Source organism: Danio aesculapii, chromosome 23 (assembly GCF_903798145.1).
Source record: "Danio aesculapii chromosome 23, fDanAes4.1, whole genome shotgun sequence".
NCBI lineage: Eukaryota > Metazoa > Chordata > Actinopteri > Cypriniformes > Danionidae > Danio > Danio aesculapii.
In genome coordinates this window covers 49,884,400-49,890,399 of record NC_079457.1, presented here as the reverse complement: position 1 = coordinate 49,890,399, position 6,000 = coordinate 49,884,400, and positions in this window count along the sequence as shown.

Here is a 6,000-nt window from a genome sequence, read left to right as displayed (position 1 = left end):
CTGGGAACAAGGTCAGTGCTGCAAATAGCTTGTAAAGCCTGGCTCATTCAAAGAGACCTGCGCAATGAATGATAATGTCATTAATAATCAAAACAGTATAAATCAGGCTTCTCTAAAACAGTAAATATTGCACATAAAATTAAAAAAATGGTGTTTTGGCGCTGAAGCATATAGCGGACTTGTGCACTTCAGATGGTATTCCCTCTTGTTTATTGTGTAGATAACGGAGAAAGAAAAAAACACACATTACAATTAAGATACAAATTATATCAAATCAAATGTTTCAAAAAGATAATTTTCCAAGAAAAATACAAGTGTATGTTTTTGCTCCTGCCTATGAATGGATGATTTCTTTTGTTGTGTGGAAAATAAGGGTTTGATTAGTGTTCCACTGTAATTGTTGTGTCTCAAACCCCTGTCATATGTCTGCTACATTTTTAATTTCTCATTATTTTAAAGATTATGTCATGCACATCTGATTTTTCCTCATTCTGATGTGGTTTCATTTTCTCCTCACTTGCTGCAGGAGTTTTAAAATCCTAACCGATAATAAAATCTGGTTGCAGCGCACACGAGGCGAATCTTCTGCGATTTCATTATCTCAAATCTTAAACGTGCGCACACTAGAAGATATGAAAACTGCGGCACAGCACACTACAAGGTACTCTTAAGAGTGTGCCTGATAGAGCACCTAATTGCAGAATAACTCTGCTTTTTATTTATTATAGGCTAGGTTACAAATATTTGACCATTTGCCAGAGCGAACAGCCTGCAGAATGAAAAATGCTGCTTGGGGGGAAAAAAATGCTTTTTTCCTACAACCCTACTGTATAAATTTTTTTTACGTATAATGTTCTATTACTTAAAATTTTGTTAAAATGTATATGTATAGTTTATATATAAAATGAGCCCTAGCTTATTCCGCTTTGATAATTATGCAAGGATAATATTGCATATTCGGTTTAGGCCTGGATAAATTATGTATTTTATAAAATGATTGTTTATGGACTAAGCTAACTGTAATTCAAGCGAAAGGAGAGAGACCGAGTGAGCGCGCGAGAGGACTCATATCTCCTTGGTGACCAATCTTCATTGATTGCGGATTCCAGCAGTAAGCGCAGACTGTGAAGGTTTAGTAACAGAGTTTTTCTTAAAATGTCGCAATGCACACAACATAATGAGTGACATATCAGAATTAAAAAGAGGATAAACTGTTGGTGTGCATCTCGCTGGCGTATCTGTGACCAAGACAGAACGTGTTTGTTTGAGATGATCAAGAGCCACGATATCCAGGGTAAATCACCAAATGAAGAAGAGCCACAGCCATCAGGAGGAACTTTGGATGCCAGAGGAATCTGTCTGAAATAAATGTCTTTGTGTAGTGAACAAGCATGAATAACATGCAGGTTTTAGAGTATTGGAATTCTCAGCTTCAACCTGCATGTTTTTCATGCTTGTTAACCATTTATTAATATGATTTACTATTACCATTAACAAAGCATTTGTGAGTGTAATTTATTGTAGTGTACACTCCAGCATTATCTAATGTTACATTTGCTCATTGTTTGTTCTTGTTACCACTAATGTGTTAATTAACACTGTAACAGACGTTAAAAAGAGTTATCTTACATTTCTTTGTGTTTAAGGATCACTTTACTTCTGTTGTTTATGGGGACTTTTATTTTGACAAGAAATCCGATTTTCAGAGCTAAAAAGAAATGATGAGAGAACAGTATGTGCATTTCATGACGGTTTATCAGAGCTCGTACTAAAAAGGACGGTCACTAAGTTTATTCAGTAACCCCCCGAAAAGGCATACGGTTTGTTAATGTAGACTATTTCATTTAAATTATTTTCGCTAGTCTCTCTCTCTCTCTCTCTCTCTCGTATTTTTTTATCCTCGTATGAATACAGCCCAACGCTATTTTACAGTTAGATGACTGGTAAAGAAGCAGGCTATCGGAAATTGAAATAAGAAACTGTCTCAGCGCAATCTCTGCCTTATTCCTCGCTGCCAAATATGTTGAGCTCCTTTTAAAGGAAGTGGACCAGATGGCGTAGGCTCGACGTAGCCATTGTGTAACAAAACGATTGCGCGCATCACCACATTAATATTTACGAGAAGGATTACGAGCTGTTACGACAGACACAGTCATCGGGACACCACAGCTACGTTTTACTTGAATTATTCATGATGAAGTGACCGAAGCACTACGATGCGCTTACGGTGACCTTACCTCATCAACCAAGCTCATGACGGGAGAGTAACGCACGCGGAAGTGCGTTAAGAAATACAAACCGAAAGCAGCAAGTATTGCTGCTGTTTAATGTCTGGTTCAGTTATATATCGAAGCTAGTTTCTGCCAGATACGGCAAAATCATGCTTTAGAAATAGAGATTATGATTTAGAAAAGTCTAAATTATTGGATAAAAATCAAAATTGGAGGTCCAAGGTGGAGGTGAATAATTAATCTAATGAAATCTTTATAGTAAATTGAATCTTTAACTGAAAATGAGATTTAAAATGTTAATTTCTATTATATAGTATAAAACATATACTTTCAAATAAATATCAGGACATACAAATATACCAATTAATCACACACACACACACACACACACACACACACACACACACACACACACACACCACACACACACACACACATATATATATATATATATATATATATATATATATATATATATATATATATATATATATATATATATATATATATAGATAGATAGATAGATAGATAGATAGATAGATAGATAGATTACAATTCTGTCTAAAGATGTCAAAGTGGCATAAAACAGTATATATAATGCACAAATATTTAATACTACTCCAGTCTATACAACAGGATGAGTCCATTTTTATGGTTGTCATGTTTTATGTTTTGTATTTGTTACAGCCAAAACATAATTTTATGTGTAAGCCTTGAATATTGTGTTGTGCTCCACCCTGCTTTTCCACCTTTGACCTTTTCCAAAAATTTCACCCTTGTGCTCTCCCCAGCTCTCAGGTTAATTAGCTTCCAGCTGCTAATCATTATGAACCTGCCTGAGTCAGAGTGGTTTGGCTATAAATACTGCCTTCTGAAGCTATAGTGAGTTGAGGAACACTTCCTAGTTGGTATTTGTGATAGTGGTCACTAGTGGTTGTGGTAGTTGGATTAAGCCTTAAAGCCAAATTAATATTATTGTTCCTGCATGTCCATTACTATTTACTATTTTGTGTACTTAATTTGAGATTTACTTCCAAGTGTGACTAAAGGGTGAGTGCCTTTTATTTTGTATATCCTTTCACCTGTTCGTTTGAGAGGGGAAGCTCAGGGAAGTTTGTGTGGTTTTTTTTTTTTTTTTGCATTAGGTAAGCTAGTCCTCTAAATTTAGCTGCTTTCTCTTTGTGGTTGGGCTATACTCCCTCAGCTTGACAACTATCTATTAAATTTCCTATATTTCTAATAAAGATCTTATAAATAATAAAATAATTTATTTTATTGAAATATTTATATTTTTCTCTCTTCTTAACCCTGTGCTGACTCTTCACTCTGGGGCTGAGGATTGAAGTGTGTTCTTCACATTTCTTTAATTCTAATTCAATATTTCTACCAAATTTTAGTCTGTTACATATTTTTGTCAAACGAGCTCCTTGATTTAAAAAAAAATATATAAACCTTTGAAGAGTACACTTGAAAACATGATTTATGGAAATTATTAAAACTGAATATTTTAGTAGTTTTCAGAAAATGTTTTTACATTTGAGTATAGAAGATTTAATTTGAAAAGATTTATTAAAAACATGTAAACAAAAAAATTTAAGTAACCTCTTCATATAACTTTTAAAATTTAAGACTGTTAAAAGATTGTCCATTTTACTGGCCACTCGATGGATGAAAACACAATGAAGCAATATAGGCTAACTCTTTATCTATCTATTTTATTTTATTTTTTTTGTGATTTACAGCGAACCTCTTCAAGACCGGACTTTCTGTATGAAATTTAGACTTGAAAGAAACTAGTTTATGAATACCTCCTCATGTAGAGGTGAATAAGTTGACAAGCTGAATTAAACTTGTTCAAACGCTGTTGCTGTCAAACATTGTTTACTTAACTTAGTCAGTTTAATGATGAAGGGATTGACCGACTATTTTACAATGCTCTCTTGTAAAAGTGTTTTATTTAGATATATTTGTGGCTGCTGTATTTTGAAGTTTATTTCGATACATGGAAAATGGATGTAGTTAGTATTATAAAATGCATTTCAATGTGATGCGGTGGCGCAGTATGCTGTTGCCTCACACCAAGTAGGTTGCTGGTTCGAGCCTTGGCTGGGTCAGTTGGTATTTCTGTGTGGAGTTTGCATGTTCTCTCCTCGTTCGTGTGGGTTTTCTCTGGCTGCTCCGGTTTCTCCCACAAGTCCAAAGACATGCAGAACAGGTGAATTAGGTAGGCTAAATTGTCCATAGTATGGGTGTTTCCTAGTGATGGGTTGCAGCTGGAAGGGCATCCGCTGCGTAAAACATATGCTGGATAAGTTGGCAGTTCATCCTTCTGTGGTGACCCCTGGTTAATAAAGGGACTAAGCCGAAAAGAAAATGAATGAATTTCAATGTATTTTTTCCCATCCCTGCTCCTCCTGCTTGCGTGGGTTTCCTCCGGGTGCAAAGACATGCTGTATAGGTAAATTGGGTAAGCTAAATTGTCTGTAGTGAGTGTGTGTGAAGTGCTGGGCTTCAGCTGAAAGGGCATCCGTTGTGTAAAACGTTCTGAATGAGTGGGCGATTCATTCACCTGTGGTAAACCCAAATTACTAAAGGGACTAAGCTGAAAAGAAAATGAATATCGAAAAAATTGCCCCTTAGCCTATTTATATAACTATTACAAATATGTACATGTTATTAAACAATGTATTATATTTGATGTAAAATAAATGTATATTTTCACACAATTCTCAGTTAAAGATTCAATAACTATAATAATTAAAAAAAAAAAACTTTTTATAAAATCATCCTTGGAGAATTAAGTTCTACATTTAGATGGTGCTTTGTGGCCACCTATTGTTGTAATGTAATTTCTACAGATTTATTCAGTCATAATTTTGAGTTATTAAATCATAATTTCTGCTTTTTATCTTGTAATTTTGATCCAGTTAATCATAATTTGGGTTTTTCTTACCTCATTTGTTTACACACAAGAATATTTTGTCTTGGTGATTGGAGCTTCCAGTAGAGTAACAAAAAGTACATAGTCCAAAGTTCTGCAAACAATAAATATATATTACAAGCATGAATGTATAACACAAAATTAAGAAATACAGTAATTTTATAAAATGTTTGTTCTACAATATGTGCATTATTTGCAGACATAAACCTCACCAAGATAGGCTACTCTGCATTAAATCATTCATGTGTTTAGTAATTAATGACCTGTTACATATAGTATGAGAATGCACAATCTGCCGCCACTTCATCTGACAAAACTTCAATTACTGTCTGGTTTGGATCAGCCACCAAATCAGAAATAAGAAGACTGCAGCGGACTGTCAGGACAGCGGAGAGGATTATTGCTGTGCACCCGTCCAACCTTCAGATCTCTACACATCTTTATATCTATAGATCTTTATTATTAGATCAGTTGTTACCTGTTTATTTTTTATGGTCATACATATACACAACCCTTACTGTTTATGATTTTTGTAACCAAAATGTTTTATTGTTTATTTTATATCCACTTATGTCATTCTGTGTCCTTGTGTTGATTTGTATGTATCCTGTGCTTCTGGAAAAAAAACACCCAAAACATTTCTTGTGTGTTTGCCCACACTTGTCAAATAAAGCTCATACTGATTTCTCTGGAAACATTTTCAAAGAAATCTCAGCAGCTGAATGACAAGAATTATAATGTCCCCGGCCATCAAACATAACATTGCAGAAGATGTTTGGCCTTTCATTATACAAAATATCTACTACAGTTCATTGACTCCAAATCATT